General features: G+C 42.6%; 1 protein-coding gene across 2 annotated transcripts in view; it reads right to left on the bottom strand.

Annotated features, from left to right (window-relative positions):
• DOC2A (double C2 domain alpha) overlaps positions 1-17882 on the bottom strand; it is a 1262769-nt gene that overhangs the window by 956944 nt on the left and 287943 nt on the right. The window lies entirely within an intron of this gene.

The raw sequence follows: 17882 nt of genomic DNA, 5'->3' as shown, positions 1-17882 counted from the left end.
AACTACCACTTACATATTGGCAAGTAAATATGATTAAGGCTTCCAGTTTTCTGTTTTTACAGATTTTCACTTACAAGTACAGGCAGAAAGTAATTGATTTCGATGCCTGGATTTAGTTTTAAAAACAGGAAATGACTCTTCAGATGAATCCTCAATACTGTCAGTCATGATTGCTACGCCAATAGTAAAAGATATTTATTGACAGATAAGAGAATTAGAAAAGGGGACAAGTTTGTTCACATATGTTTACACTACAAAACTAATGTTTCATATGGGAGTGGTGAAGTGTTTTAGGTAGCTACTTACAGCTTTAGAACCCTTCAGGTATCAAAGAGCCTGAGGTCCTTCTATTCACTACTGATCTGGTGTAAAAGGCTTACATGATGAGCACCGCACACAGTAAGAAAATAGTAATTATGAATGCCTACGTTTGTCGGGGGTCATGTGCAAGCAATGCTTTATAATGTGAAGCATAACATTCTTCAATAATGCAGCACCTGCTCAGACGACCTCTTGATATGTGCCAATAGAGCGGACTTATTGTCACACCAACCACAGCACAGTTATAACAAGGATTGGCAAAGCAAATAGGTATTGCTTGTATTTTCAGTTATAAGCCAGACCTACTAGCTTTGTCAATTTGAATTCCAAGCGTGCCGAATCTTAGGAGCACCCAGTGGCTGAATGAGCTGCTAGGAATGTCAACGCGTCAGTTCTCTAATGGAAACCAATAAAAGACATCCCATTAGGCTCCCAAAGAATTACGTTCATTTTACTGTAAATTGAACCAAAGTACCTTGCAGTGTTGTTTTTTTGTATGCAATTCATAAATGAGAAAAAAATTGAATTTGATAAAATATGTGATGACTCAGTGTACCTCTAAGATGCACAAATTATGCCTTGTGCGCTAAATCAATCAATCAAACTAAACCCTTTATTCAACCACTACAAGGCCAAGGATAAAAGCACATAACCTTCTTAAATATTGTAAAAACAATGTAACCAGAAATCAGTAAGAAGTAATATTAGCTGGTTGTCATAAATGTATATTCCCGCTCAGTGAAGTTGGGTCAAACTTCACAGACCCTAGATTCTTTATATAATATAATATAATATAATAAATATATCCACATTTGTAAAGCGCGAACAATCACCCGTAAGGGTCTCTAGGCGCTGGGGGCCGTCGGGAAGATTAAAGCAAGCTATTGCCCAGAGTCACATGGTGCTGGGCTAACCTGCCGCCGGAGCCAGGGATCGAACCGTGATCCCCAGATTCCAGCGTCAGACGCCCTGGCCGCGGCGCCACACCTGTTTGGCTTCTTTCCTTCCTACTCTACCATAGTCTGCCCATGTAATTGTTGGGGGCGATTTCAACCATCACTATGAACCCCTCAATGGTATTAGCTCTAACATCACAAATGAGGAAAATTCTGTTTGGTCAATTTCGGATATTAATATTTACCCTACCAGGGGGTGGTCCCCCCTTGTCCTTCAGATGACCTCACTTACACTCACCCATAAGCTTAGAGCTTGTAATGGTCGATTCCCTTCAGATAGACCGGGAAACCCGACTTTTAATAAATTGGGACAGGCCACCACAATTGATTATATTCTGGTAGACATAGAGAATTGGTTTAGAATTTCGGATTTTGTGGTCCAATCTCAATGCAAAAGCGATCACATTCCATTGGTAATTGAGATAGTTTATCCCCAACTTAAGTTCGATCAGGGTCTACCAACACAACCTCCCCCAAATCTAATTGTAGCAGAAGGGGGAACAAGAGTTCGGTGGGGGACTCTAGCTGTATCAAATGAGAAAATGGCTTCTCTGTACACACAAACTAAACCCTTCCTAGAGACTGCTTTCAGTGTGTTTGATAATCATCAAGGCCATGAATCTTTGCTGTTGTTAAACACGAACCACCAGGATATTTCTTTAAAGTTGGCAGAGTTTTTTTATAATCATGAGAATACCAACAAGTTCGACTCCAAAACGAAACACCCATTGTGTAATAAGGCGTGCAGGGAAGCCAAAAGTGCACTGGTACATGGTGTTAAAAATAAGGATGTCATATGTACCAGAGCAGCTAGGTCTGACTATAAAAATACCATAGCGGCAGCTAAAGTAGCCTGGGAGAATGAAAAATGGGAAGCAATCAAGAAAGCCTTGGACAGTAAAGCCATGAGAGGTTTTTGGAATCTAGTGAAGACTGGTCATCCTGATAGTAATTCGGCTATTATTCCCAATCTAGGGGAAGATGCCTGGAGATTGTATTTTACAGTTTTATATTCTAGCTCTCTAGATGATACTATAGTGCATGGGATACTTGAAGTTAATCAAATACTCTTAGACACGGATCCACCACCTTGCTCACTGCTGGAAGTTACTCTGGCTTGGACAAAGTACTCCCCAATAAGGCACCGGAACTGGATAGAATTCCTGGTGACTTGTATAGAACCGAACAGACATTGTGGGCACCCTACCTGCAGATTCTATTTAACGCCATTAACCAAGTTATGGATCTCCCTTCAACCTGGGCTGGCGCGGAAATTATTCCAATTTTTAAAAAAGGCTCCCCATTAAATCCGGCAAATTATCGGCCTATCAGCCTTATCAATGTCACCCAAAAGATATTTGCTCGTGTTCTCCTGGGGCGATTGCAATCATGGATGGATGAGAGGAATGTCCAAACTCCTCTGCAAGCAGGATTTAGGTCTAAAACCTCAACCATAGATCACATTTTTAGATTGCAATTAATCTACTGGAAAACAGTAACTCTGGATGAGGTGTAGCCTTTATCTAACCTTTGTGGACCTTAAGTTCACCTTTGATATGATCCATCGTGATCAGTTATGGGAACTCCTTCACGATATGGGGGTGCCAGTCTACCTTTGTCAGCTTTTGAAGCGTTTACATGAAGGTACTTACGCACGGGTAAGATATGGGTTTACCCCGGTGTCGTACGCCGACGACACCCAACTCCTCTTTCCTTTCAAAAGTCTGACACCTGCAATAAAAAGATCTTTTGCAGATGGAATGAGAGCAATATCTGAGTGGATGTCATCAAACTGTCTTCAATGCAACGTAGGGAAAACAGAGGTCATGTTGTTTGGACAAGCAGCAATACACTGGTCACCTGAATGGTGGCCCTTAGAATTAGGACCTGTTCCCAGCCCTAAGAGCACGGTAAAAAACCTGCGAGTGTTATTAGATCAGACACTCACTTTTAAAGACCATGTAAACCAAGTGGCTAGTACCTGCTTTCGGGCAATTGGGATGCTAAGAAGAGTGTTCCCCTATCTGCCAGACTGCCACAGGAAAACATTTGTGCAGGCGCTAGTCATCAGCAGAGTGGATTATTGTGACGGTCTTCTTTTAGGAGCTAATGAAGGGCAACTTAAAAAGTTACAAGTGATCCAAAACACGGCAGCAAGGACAGTCCTTAATGTTCCCTCTAGGACTCCTTCTTGCCCCCTGCTGACCAGACTCCACTGGTTACCAGTGAGGAAGCGAGTACAGTTTAAGACTCTATGCACTATTCACAAAAGTGTGATAGGCGAAGGTCCAAAATATCTGGCCAAAATCTTTCAGCCATATGCTCCCGGGCGCTCTCTGCGCTCTGGTAACCTGCAACTTCTGCATGTACCTAGAATAAAGAAGTCCAGACAAGGAGGCCGAGCGCTGGCCCATGTGGGACCAAGGCTCTGGAACTCTCTACCTTTTGAGTTGAGATCACTCACCAGCCATTTGACCTTTTCGGAAGACATAAAAAACACACTTATTTTCCAGGAATTGACTTTCCCCTGACAATATGTACTATCCCCTCTGAACAAGATCATCTGGAGTTATATTCTCACTGGCAAAGCGCGGAGATACCCCTTCGGGGGTCTATTCAGGCGCTATAGAAGAATATAAAATAAAATAAAAAAATAAAGGAGGGTTGACTGCCCCCTTTCCTGTGGAGAAAGGGGTGAGACAGGGATGTGTGTTAGCGCCAACTCTCTTTTCCCTCTTTTCAAATGGCTTAATAGAAACCTTATTAGCTGTGAAGAATATAGATTCACCAAGGTTGGCAAATAGGAAAATACTAGCCTTAATGTTCGCTGACGACACGCTGCTCTTGTCGAAATCACCAATGGGTATGCAGCGTGTATTGGATGAGTTTAGTTTATTATGCAGGAATAGGAATTTGGTGATAAATGTCCAAAAAACTAAATACATGGTCTTCCATGCTAAAACCGGTAATTGTCCACATCCCCAAATGGACGGTAAGTCCCTAGAGACAGTGCCCATTTTCGATTATCTTGGCATCACATTGAATGTTAAGATGGACTGGGGGACTCAAATAACTAAGGCCAACTTGAAACTCACACAGTCAACGGGAGGTATTTTGAAAGTTCATAAAAATTGCTCCCAAAAGTTGGTTGGTCCCCCGGCTGAAATTTATAAACCCCAAGCGAGGGGAGCCTCCTTATATGGAGCTGAACTTTGGGGTCACTGTCCGTTTCAGATCCTAAGGGTGACTGAAAATATATTCATCAGGCAGTTGTTGGGCCCTCCAAAAAGCACGCCCCTAACCCCACTTAGGATGGATTTGGGTATTTGCCCTATTGCTGACTTAATTGCCTCATGTCCCCTCCTTTTCTGGCGTCGTATTTGGAGTACGCCTGAGTTGGTTAATTATAGGGAGGAACTGAGGGTTGTTATGTCCATATTGGGGGCCACCAACCTTCCATGGCTGTCTTATGTTAGGAGTGTCTGCCTTTCTTTGGGGTGGGCAAGTATGTGGACAACACCGGAAGAGACCTGTTCTAGTATTTCTAAAAGTCCCTTGTCCTTGCTTTTAAAGCATGTAAATGTGCCCTACTGACCAGGAGTACGAACACATGCTGCTTGACCTCAAGGTTTCTTGATGCCAAGCAGCAGTATAAAGTAGAACTGACTTTGGACAGTATTCAACCGTTCATGGCAAAAAAACAGTTTCTACAATTTAGGCACGGTTCGCTTCCGCTCCGTGCTTTTACGAATAAATGGAAGGGTGCAGCTAAATCAGCTTGTCCTGGCTGCTCCGCCTCTGAAGAAACAGAACTCCATGTAATGCTTTTCTGTCCTGCATATCATACTTCTAGATCTAAGTGGGTTCTACAACTATGTAGAAATCTGGGGCTTAGAAATTATATCGAGGTATTTAGGCTACTCAAATATGAAACACTTCCGTTATTTGCAGTCGCCACCTCGAAATTTCTGTTTGCAATGTGGTGTACACGTAGAGGAATCCTAAATAGGAAAGAGTTGGGCAATAGTATGCTGGCCCCCTTCAAATTAATCTTACTACTATCCCTTGCTTTCACCTAGAAAATTGTGATGATATCTTTTGTTTCCTTTTTTTGTCTAGGCATTGCGATTTTAATGTTTTTTGGTTTAAGTTATTTAAAAAAAAAAAAGGAAAAAACTGAGTGCAATACAAAATGTAAAATGTATTTATATTGGTCTTAAAAGTTTTACAATTCTAAAGTAGGAGACAAGGTCTTCATTGATTGTACTTTATGCCAACTTTTCGGGTAGTTGGGTAGTTATGTAGGGACATTTAATACTATGGTAAAGTTGTAATATTTATACTTCCTTTATTCATGTATTGTGTATTGAACACTGATTCTCGATTTCCCTATGCGTGTAATGTTTTATTTATTTTATGGCTTATAAAACATACTGTGCTTTAATGGCTGTACAGCCGAAATAAAGTATTTTTTGACTGACTGACTGAATAATAGCATCAAGCTATGTTTCACAAAATGTAAAAAGATTTGTTGACACATGCAAAGCTAATCAGCATAGGTAAAAATTTCAATATCAGCAATGCAAGGGTGAAATGTAAATCGGAGTTTCAAAAATGAAATTGATTGGTTTTGTGTATAACAGCTTTCAAAAACCATTGCACGGAGTCACATACAAGGTGAGTTGGCAACATCTGTAAAAAGTATAAAGCCGGTTTATAGAAATAGAAACCAAAGAACCAAAAGAACCATTCCAGAGCAGGTACTGAATGAAATCTTTGCTGTTCCAGCTTATCAACTAGAAGCCCTACAATATAGCATAAAATAAAAACATGAAAATTAACATGGATCAAGTACACAATTTATCCATTCAAAACATACTGGAGCTGGAAGGTGTATTCTGTAAGACCGTAGTTAAATCACTATAGAGAACTCCTTGCACTTGGCTTAATTCATTGTCAGAACCTGCTTTTAAAAACTGGACTAAATATATATATTTATATATATATATATATATATATATATATATATATATATATATATATATATATATATATATATATATATATATATATATATATATATATATATATATATATATTTTTTTTAATAATTGACTTAACACTACATGTCTAAATACACGTGTAAAAGATTAAGTGACCAGTACCTTAGATACATATGGAGAATTAAAAAGAAGAAGAACCACAGGATACAATTGCCAAAAGTTATCCCTTTGTTTTCTCCCAGTAGCTGGAGGAAGCATTGTCACCATGAATACCATAACTAGTGAACTCCAGCTCTTTGGAGTTGGGTGTTGCTGTGGGTGATGCCCCTTGTTGATCCCCAGGCACCATAAATACATTCGGCTACAGGGCTGTGCTGGCCTGTAGACTTGCTCATTATCAGTATGTAGTCAAAATGTCATGGCTGATTGCAGTGCCTTTTATTGTGACTAATTCTTGGTGCATAACAACATAAAGTGAAGGAGGGCTTCTTCCCCGCCTTATTTTCAGTTGCATGTGGTTGAGATTACTCCAGGTCTTTTCCATTTTTCGATGACTGTTTTGATCTGTATGGTGCCCAAACAAAATTTGATTAAAAAAAGTGACCTTCCCATAACTGTTAAAACTGTTAAAAAAATGCAGGGCATTTTATTGCCTGAAATTGGGTTAACAGAGGTCCTCCTGCTACCGAACTTATATACGCCCAAGACTTATCCTTTTGTAGCTACGGGGTTGCAGGAGTCATTGCCTCCGATTTATTCCAGCAGTTTTCACAGACTAGAGTCTGAAGAGTCCTCGAGATGTGTTTGCACCAGGGTTAGCTATTCACTCTGTCACTTCTCCAAATTTACAGAGTGCTTTTTGATAAGTTCCCAGGTCAGGCTTCGTCTGGATTCGTACCCAGTATAAAATTGGTTTAACAGCTAGGAGTGGTTTAATTGGCTTCTACCCAAGCCTAAGAGTATCCATTGGGGTATCTGGCCCCAGGCAGAGGAGGCAACAAAGAAATCTGTTTGCCTCCTTACCTAATCCCTTTGAATTTTTTGAACCCCTAAATTGCGGACTAAAAAAACGTGCTGTCAAAGCTTTCGTTTGGTAAGCGCAGCGTGCCGGTGGAACAAGTATCCTTCCGCACTTGAGAAAGAGTCTATATATTGCATTACTGTAGTATAGCAGTGTGCCTTTGCTTTTGGACGTCTGGGCAGCCAAGATAAATCTATCTATCATAAATTTGATTTTGGTTCTATTTATCACAAGATTTTTGTTAGTGCAGTAGATTTAGAAGTAGTCCAATAATTTATGCATTGCCAGTTTGGTGTAGAAGAGCAAAACTGCATCATCTGCAAAGAGTAATATTTGGATCTTATTTCCCACAAACTGGGGAACATCCAGTTTTAGGCTTTGGAGTACACTGCCCACATCATTTATAAAAAAAAGATTTAATAATAGGGCTGCATGGATGCAACCTTGTCTTACACCGCTTCCTATATTGTTTTGATGCAGCCTTAGTACGGCCATCACAAGTTTGTGTGGAAGACTTATTTTGTGGAGAAATTGACACAAGATGGCTCTGTCGACAGAGTCAAATGCAGTTGTAAGGTCAATGAATGTCATGTACAATGTTATATTTTTTATGACGATACTTTATATAATCTAATTGCTTGGTTGATTGCCCCATGGGCTTTTCTAAAACTGGCCTGGAATGGCGACATTATAGTCTTTTCCTCAGCCAAGGTTGTATTCTGGTGTGGACTATTTTTCCATAGATCTTTCCAACGCTGTCAAGCAACAAAACTGTGCGGTGGTTAGCTGGATCATTCCACTAACCATTTTATGGAGAGGGACTATGACTGAAGTTTTCCAAGAGGCCACAACATTCTCTGCTTTCTAGAATGCGTTGAACACTGCAGTTAATACTGGTGCCCATGAAGATGCAGTATTGTGATGGTTGTCACTTGAAGCACCATCAGGGCCCGGGGCCATATTTGGCTTTTTGGACAAGATGGCTCCATGTATTTCCTCTTCTGGGAATTTGCTCACCCATTTGCTACTGTTGGTGACGATAGCAGGCATAGTTGCAGATCTGTCTGAGGGGGCTCTCTCCTGCTTTGACCAGAGTCGGAGGAAGTAATTGCTGCCATATTCATATTAGGTGCTGTCGTTTTGTATATTTTTCCAAAATGATTGAGTCATGCAGCTACGGTGATGACTGGATCCAGAATATTTGAAGGAATTTCGCAGCCCTAGTTAACCAAGTTCCAAAAACTTGTGTTGTCTTTTCTTGAGCACCTTTTCAAGACCTGTCCAGGCTCGCAGATAGACTTGTGACTTTTTATATTTGATTATTGTATTCCTGTCACAGTGATTTCAGGCGGGCTTCCCGTTTCTTCCCTATGATGTCTAGGCCTGAGAGCTTCTGATAAGGCACATTTGCCGTCAAATCAGTCTGTTTGATTATTGATATGGGGACGCTGGCACTATGTTTAGGCCGTGCCACGTCATCACCCACAGATTGGATTACTCTCATCAGTGTTTCGAGTTTCTCAGTTGTGGTCAGGTTAGATGTTTCCTCCTCATGGATAAGTTCCTGATTAACTTGGTTCCGACAGGTGCTTCTAGCCATGCTATGTATATTTTTATTACATTTGTGGTACAGGCGATAATTTTCCTGCTAGGATTTTCTAGTAGTTTCCCCACATCCTATCTGCATGGGAAAATCCTATGAGGTATAGTTAGAGAGGAATATGTGAGAGTAACAATTAATCAGTCATGGTCGCCGTCAATTCTCCTGAATATTGTCATGTCTGTAATTTGACTCAGTGACTCCTAGTTGGTTAGCACATAATCTATTAGGCTCTCTCATTTGCCAGACCTAAATGTGTATTGGGCTGGGAGGTTTGAAAGGGTGCGGCCATCAAGTGTAAAGAGATTGTTCTGGAGCAGGAAGGTGTTAAACTCCTGCCCCAATCTGTTGGATCCTGGGATCGGGAACCAGGGCAGAAGGAGAACCTCCATGCTTGCAGCTTCACTTGATTGAGAATGGATCCATCCGTTTTGGTTTTGAAATCACTTCATCGTATATCTGAATGAGAGATGTACTTCCTCCTGGCGTTGGTTTACTGGAGGTGGTTCCCCATGGTGAAATTAGTAATTTCAGAACTTAAGAGCTTTAGCACTGTTGAATAGTCTTTTGAATTCCCTGGTGAAATGTATACATTGAATAAATTCAAGGCCCACTCCTCATGACTAATTTCCAGTTGTTGCAGGTATTAAAAATGTCCTAATTAAAAATACATATTATTTACAAAAGAATACAAAGTGTGCCAACATGTGTACAGAGGGCTCATTGCAGTGGCAGTTCAGAAATCATACAGTGGCATATTGTCTACGAGGGAAGCAAGGCATTCTTCTAATTGTTACTAGCCGTAACTTTGTTAGAAGCAAACTTTCGCATGTATTCATGTCACAAGTCAGGTATGGTTTGATGCCATTACTTGTCTGAATATTTGCATAATGACGCAACAAGGGGTTACCGTTTTTCTTTCTTACTCTGGTTGTATTAGAAAATATTGAATATAATTTTTATATCCTGCAAATAGCATCCTTCTTCAACAGGTGGGGAGACATGTACAGGTCTGATCTACCAATAGCTTTAGAGGAGTTCCTAACAAATTTGAGTCATGGGATTGTGTGCCTGCACTCACGTGACATACAGTCAGAGATAATTTTTTGGTTAAGGCCAGCATGTTTTGTTACAACATATTGATATCCAGAGTTACAAGGGTGCTTCCTAACCGCATTAGGTTTTCCACGTAAGTAATACCTTATTTGTCATGAATAAAGAAGTCTGATGTAGAAGGTGGCAGGCCTAAATAGCACATATAGAAACAGATATCCTCTACTTGCAATTTCTCAAACATCTCAATAACCCCAGTAACCTCGTCCATAGGACGGGCTGAATTGGTTACTGCCTGCACTGTTAAAAAAATCCAACAGTGCACTTATTGATGAAGCAGGGTCTAGTTTTACCATATAGTGCCCCAGACCCATCCTGTCCACATCTGAATAGAGTTTCAATTGCACCTGCCAGCCCATAGTCAGGGTTGTGGTAAAATTGTCCTCATTGCCTTGAGCATCTACAGAGGCAGTAGGCCCCATGCACTCCTGTATACTCAGATGTATCTCTCCTATGACCTCTTCGTGTACATCTTTCTGAACATGAAGATGTAGCAATAACAGGATGCGTCTGTCATCTAGAAGAACACAATTGGCTAAAAGTAGGAGTGGGGGCCAACTGGGACTTTCCGCACCTTTGGGAATTAAGACAACGACATGGCTCAAAATAACAGTTGACCTTTTAATACATTTTGTACCTTTTTGTCACTTCTGCCTTCTTAATTTTCCAAGAAGTGACACAAAGTGCTTCATGTTCTGTGGTCAATCACCTGCTAATGTTTTGATTCTGTTCATTAAAAGAGTATAAAAGAACTGCTACTCAGTCCATTCATGGAGTAAGCAAAGCGCAGACATCTGGTGGAAAGACAAGGCAGCCATGTGCTGCAGGAGTCGAATGTTAAACTAAAGTATGGGAAATCACGTACCCTCTCTACTGGCTTCTGCTTCATATGGAGGGGGTCAGTTTTCTTAGGCTTCTGACCTCATACCATGTTTTTAGTTTTCAAGATATTAAGCTTTGAGTACCGATTGTCCATAAACTGCGCAAAATTATCAATTATCCCCTGCAACCCATTAGTGGTGTATAAGAGCAAGACCACGTCATCTGCATCCTAGGGGAAATAAAAAAAAACATTAATATACAATAAAAAATAATACCTGCACTCAGCCTTGGCTGACACCTCTCGCCAGGAAAAACGTTTCGGAGTGTTCCCCTTTCTTCCACACTGCCCCAATCCTAAGATTGAAACCTCACAGTACACTTCCCTTAAAAAATCAACCAAATGCTTGGTAAGACCAATCTGGGTGAGAATGTTCCATAATTTACCTCAATTGACCCAGTCAAAAACACTACTGAGGACCATAAAGGAAATATGTAAGGCCTCCCTTTTTGCCACAGTTTATTTACTAATGAACAGGTGTGAGAACGCAGAGGCCTTGAATTTTGGCACCTGCGCTATGAGCTATATTCTGTTTAGGTCTCGCTTCTCAATGCGCATGCGCATTGAGCGGAGCGAGACTATAGGGTCTTAAACAGAGGTTTAACTAGCTGGCGATTTGATGCTGTGCCCGTGAGCTTTTAGGTCAATGCGCAAGCGCATTGACCTAAAATGCACGTGCACAGCATCAAATCGCCAGCCATCTGTTCCCCAGCAGCTCTTCCCGCTCTGCCCCACAAGCTTCCCCCAGCGTGCGCTCTGCCTCAGCCACACTCCTCCCACACTCCTCCCACACCTTTGAAGTGAAGCTTAGCTTCACTTCAAAGGCCCCTGCTGCTTCACACTATTCACGGCCCCCCTCCCTCATCGCCGCTCTCCCCGCTCCGCCCCCTGCTGCGGCCGTGTTGCATTTCTCCTCCCCCTCCCCACAGCAATGCCCTCCGTCTTCTTTCAGGTGATGTTCACTCACCAGGGAGACCCACGCAATAAGCGTGAGTGCTGAAAACCATTTTTCACAGACACAGCACCCTGCCACGACAGGCGCTAGAACATAACATATTATCACCAGCCTGGTACCGCGAGCCTGCTTCAATTCAACACTCAATGCCTCTTTGTTATCGCCCCCCCCCCACGGAAGCTGAGTGGTGTGGTGGGAAGCGGGCGGCCCGATCACAACCGGGCCCTTTTATGTGCAGGTAACTCGCACAGCCACGCAGCATGCGCCTTAACCGAGTGACTTACCTCCTTATGGGACTGGGGCCTGTGACATGTTTAGATAAACTTCGCAGCTGACGTGAACCTCTTGAGCTATCAGACTAGAATTGAAACCTATTGAGTTTGGGCACTCAGCTTTCTGCAATAGGCGCGTTAAGCATCCTACCTAGCAGGCTCTTGAAATAAATCCAAAATGTATCAGTACCCCGACAAACGGGAAAATGTAATGCTTGCTAAAATCAGGGCTAATCAGTGAATATTTCTGTCGGCCGTTTCACCTCGCGGACTTCCTGCCTTGAGGGACACCGTGCAGCCAAATGCTCAGAAAACAATAGGGAATTTAAAGGGGGGAGGGGCTGGAGTGGGGGCGGAGTGCACAAGCGTAGCTTTTATTGACTCTCACACAACTCAGTTTTATGTTCTCCAAGAACACCCAGCTCCCCTTCCAAGTGCCAAGAAACGTGTTGCCATGTTCCACAGTTGTTTTTTTTTCTTTGTTGTTGCAGTGAGCACCACGCTAGGTACTGGAGAGGTGAACAGGCGCTGACTCACAAGAGCGTGGCAGGTCCTCGTGAAACACAAGACGGTCACAGCTCCAGGGATCTCCCACCTGGCTGTGAACAGCCCAGACAGCCCTGGGGGTTTCATTATATGGTTTTGCATCCGGCACTTGTCACGTACATTTGTAACTGGAAATGCAAATCTGCACAGGGAGAGCACAGAGTGTGTTGTGATGTAGATAGCCAGGCCTGACTGAATACCTCACACCAGAATTAGGCCAGCTTGTTATTGTTTCCACTTGTGCGGAATCAACCCATCGCTTTGTAACATTGCAAAACCACAAACTCAAATACAATATCCCTCCAAAGATCAAGTGCTACCTTGGCCGGTGTGAAATTGATGTCCAATATACCTTTTAGACTTGGACCCTCAACTTTAAGCATCACTTTTCCAAACAATTAAACTGGGTGCCTGTCCAAATTGTGGTAAGGTCATTCTTAATCTCCACCCCAGAGCCCACAGTGATTAATTTCTTAACTCTAGGGCTTATATGCCACGGTAGCCTGCTCTAATCCGGTTCAGCCAGTGTCTTTTCCATACCTAAGGCCCCCTTGGAATGAACCCATCTGTATTTTAGTTTCGGTTCAGATTGCTGCTTTGTATCCTTAACTCGCACTGGTCACCAGCATACCGTGTGCCGCTGCCTCACTCCGCCACAGGTTTCTCTGGTGTTCTTTCTCTAGCCACCTCAATTCACGCTTGATTTCACACACTGTCTATCTAGGGGCAGATCGCCACACTCCATATGCTCGCTCTACCGCCCTCACTCTACCGTCCTCGCTCTACTGCACTCACTCTACCACTCTCACTCTACCGCCCTCACTCTACCACTCTACCGCCCTCACTCTACCGCCCTCACGCCCTCACTCTACCACCCTCAATCTACCACTCTACTGCCCTCACTCTACCACTCTACCACCCTCCCTCACTCTACCGCCCTCCCTCACTCTACCGCCCTACCTCACTCTACCGCACTCCCTCACACTACCGCCCTCACTCTACCACTCTACTGCCACACTCTACCGCCCTCACTCTACCACTCTACTGCCCTCACACTACCGCCCTCACTCTACCACTCTACTGCCCTCACACTACCGCCCTCACTCTACCACTCTACTGCCCTCACTCTACCGCCCTCACTCTACCACTCTACTGCCCTCACTCTACCGCCCTCACTCTACCGCCCTCACTCTACCACTCTATTGCCCTCACTCTACTGCCCTCACTCTACTGCCCTCACTCTACTGCCCTCACTCTACCGCCCTCACTCTACCGCCCTACCGCCCCCACGCCCTCACTCTACTGCCCTCACTCTACCACTCTACTGCCCTCACTCTACCGCCCTCACTCTACCACTTTACCGCCCGCACTCTACCACTCTACCGCCCTCACTCTATCGCTCTCACTCTACCGCCCTCACGTCCTCACTCTACCACCTTCACTCTACCACTCTACCGCCCTCACTCTATCGCCCTCACTCTACCACTCTACCGCACTCACTCTACCACTCTACCGCACTCACTCTACCACTCTACCGCCCTCACTCTACCACTCTACCGCCCTCACTCTTCCACTCTGCTGCCCTTACTCACTCTACTGCCCTTATTCACTCTACTGCCCTTACTCACTCTATCGCACTCACTCACTCACTCACTCACTCACTCTATCGCCCTCACTCACTCGATCGCCCTCACTCACTCGATCGCCCTCACTCACTCTATCGCCCTCCTTCACTCTATCGCCCTCCCTTACTCTATCGCCCTCCCTCACTCTATCACCCTCCCTCACTCTATCTATTGCCCTCCCTCACTCTATCTATTGCCCTCCCTCTATCTAACTATTGCCCTCCCTCTATCTATTGCCCTCCCTCTATTTATCTATTGCCCTCCCTCTATCTATCTATTGCCCTCCCTCTATCTATCTATTGCCCTCCCTCTATCTATCTATCGCACTCACTCTATCTATCGCATCACCACAACATCACTCCGCAGGATCACTCAGGGGCACAACAGCATCACTCTGCGCTACCACCGCATCACTGAACACCACAACATCACTCTTCGCCACCACAACATCACTCAGCGCCACCACAGCATCAATCTGTGCAACCATTCAACAACAACTGGTTCAAATATGTTCTCTCAATGTTTCAAGCTTTATTACAGATGTCACAAAAAGATGTTAATATTTCACTTCTGTTCTTGGATTTTCGTCGCAATAAAGTACACTGAACATAATCTTCACAAAAGTTATTTACAAAAGTTTAAGCTATTGCCATTATAAATTAAAATCACTTTTATTTAAGTAATAATTATTTTAAAACATTAAAAGCCATTGTTATTTGTAATATCAATATAGCTAAGTCACGTAAATACAACACATATTGCATTACAAATGCTATAGGTGTCACATTTGCGAAAGTTAAAACTATTGGAATTGTAAATGACAAAGCTATTAATTTAGCTATTTTCAAAACAAAACATACATACGAAATTTGTCATTTACAATACCAATAGCTCAAACTTTCCTAATGCGAGACCTCTTGCATTGCAAATGCTTGTTTTAATCCTGACACTGGGCAGCTGAATAAAAGTTGCATCATAGTCCATTTTAACCTCGTACAACATAGCACTGCACTCTCATAGGGTTTTAGTACACCCTTCCACCTTATCAAAACATCCCTGAGCTCCTCCCTCGTAGGGAGGTGGTTGTAGCCCACGTGAGGACTAGGTCTCTCACGCGAAGAGGTACCCCCATGATGAAGCATGACATCTCTGGTGTGTGAGAGGAACTGTCCTTCAAAGGGAAATCCCCTGTTATGCACTCAGGCAAATCAAGTCACATGATAGACCTCCCTATTACTACAGACCCGAGGTTTCTTTTGTGACGTGAATATATGAGTGGGGAGTTGGCTCCCACAGGTCCTTAACCCCTTTAGTGCTAAGACATATTTATTGCTCTCATGTAATTTCCATTGAAATCAATGGAAAGTCCATGACGAGTTACCCTTGTCATTAGCGGCGAAGAGGTTCAACCTCCTCTAGCCCCTTGTGTGATTACAGGTGTGAGTTGAGGCATTGATCTTGGGTGCCAACACTATCCCAAAAACAATATTGCACCAGGGAAATTGCCTTGATTTGTTTTGCCCAACCCTCAATTCTACGAAGGACAATAGGTCATGAACTGCTGACTGAAGAACCATCTCGATTGTTATAGTAGTCTGTTGAAGTCAATGCATTTCGTTCAGATCTATGAGTGGATAAAAATTATTCTCATATCGTACACTAAATCTGTTTGAGCAAACAGGACCAGAAGGCAATAGGGGATGTACAGAAACTCATCCTGGCATCAGATGTCTGTAAAAAAAAGCCCTGAGGTAAAATGTTAATGTGTTCTATCGATCAATTGCCTGACAGATTGTGAGGAAGACGCCACTGCACTATTAATATGCATAATATTAATAATAACATGCATTCCAATGGAAGCACTTACAAGGAGGTGAAAGGAAACATTCAAACAGTTAATAGCACCAACGTGAGAATAAAATATTCCTCTGGGCTGATCCAAGATAAGATTGACAATGTTTTAGGCCTATGGCTGAAGGGGACTCAGCAAGAAAGCCTTCAATTGAAAGAGTTTGACCAAAAGCACTTTCATTTTACTCAGTTTATATTGAATACAAGAGGTTTCCTCTGGCAAGCCTAAAAACTGCTGGTTGTAATTGACAAATGCAAAAGAACAATTGCCATCCATAATCTCCTTGTGTTTGCTTTGTTCGCCCTAAGTTGGCAAGGTATGCTCAGACGTGGGTCCCTTGCTCACTTTACCACTAGATTCAAGCTAGCCTAGCTGATAAAACTGGTCTGAGGATGCTTGTTTCTGGTCCAGGAAAGACCTGGCTTGGCAGTTTGTGTTGGACTGTCCCCATGAGGAACAGGGTCAAGAATTGCTTGCATATTGCTGGGTCTGAACTGGAGTGGGGCAATGACCTAAAGAACGATGCTGGATTCAATTCAGATCTAATAGTGACTGGGGGTGAGTGTCTGAAAAGTTTCAATGCTCCGTCCATCATCTCCTTGTGCTTGCTTTGGTCCTAATAATTGAAAGCACACTCTAAAGAAGATCTAATATATGTACTTAAAAAAAAAATACAGGCAGGAACACAGGTTACTTTCCATCTGCATGTATATGTAAAAGTCAGTAAAAACAAGTGGTGCTGGAACAATTTTCAGAGTGTGGATGCTGCCATCAGTGTTCCATCACTGAAGTCATGTCATAGGGATTGTGAAAAATCCTAGCATCACGCTAAGAACAAGTGTAGCAAGTGAGCTACACCCATTCAGCAGGAGAGTGGTAAAGGTGTGGTATTTAGCCAGTGGTACATTTTGGAGTACCCTGTGGCACATATATTACTAAAGTATGGTGTCATAGGACACTGTAATTTACAAACGGCATATTTTAAATTGTAATGGCCACTACGTTTGCAGACATGCAGTTTTACTGATTAAACGTATAACACACAAACAGTAATGTGTGGAAAAGGGTTTCACAACTCTTTATCATTTGTGCATCACCAAATAAAGTACCTTGATTTATTTAAATGGCGTTAACATCTTTGCTTCCATCATGTTTCAGAATTACAAAAAAAATGCTTCATCTACTGATATAGCTTGAATAATTTGTAAAGTTCATTTACAGCTGTTTACATTTGACATCCTGCAGCCTTTCCTTCCTCCTTGTACCCCAGAAAGATTGTCACCTTATTCACTTTACAAAGTTCTCTCTCTTCGCAGTCAGAGAAAGAAACGCAAACACCAGTCTCCATGTTAAAGGAATCAGCAGCAATTTGAGAGAAGACAACTTGTCATTCGACCCCTGTTTCTGAATGCACAGCAAATGTGACAAAATACCTACAAAATGTGAAGACATCTTTATTCTTTATTTACCTTCTGAACTAAAGCATGGCTATTTTGGGGGTGCTGCAGCAACCACTCACCAATATTTCCAGCGCCTATGGTAAGAACCGAAAATATTAAGCCTTAAATATATTTAAGCATAGATATTTAAGTAGAGCACATTAGACGTGGTCATATCTTCAGTCTCCACAAAAGAGATGTTTGGTTGCAGGAACACATTTATTGACTTAATTTAGATTTTTGCTCTTTTTATTTATGTGTACAGAAAAATATTTATTTCCCTAAAAGGAACGTATGTT

This window comes from Lissotriton vulgaris, chromosome 7 (assembly GCF_964263255.1).
Source record: "Lissotriton vulgaris chromosome 7, aLisVul1.2, whole genome shotgun sequence".
In the NCBI taxonomy this organism is placed as follows: Eukaryota; Metazoa; Chordata; class Amphibia; order Caudata; family Salamandridae; genus Lissotriton; species Lissotriton vulgaris.
Note: the sequence above shows the minus strand (reverse complement) of the source record. Positions and strands in the feature narration are given on the sequence as shown.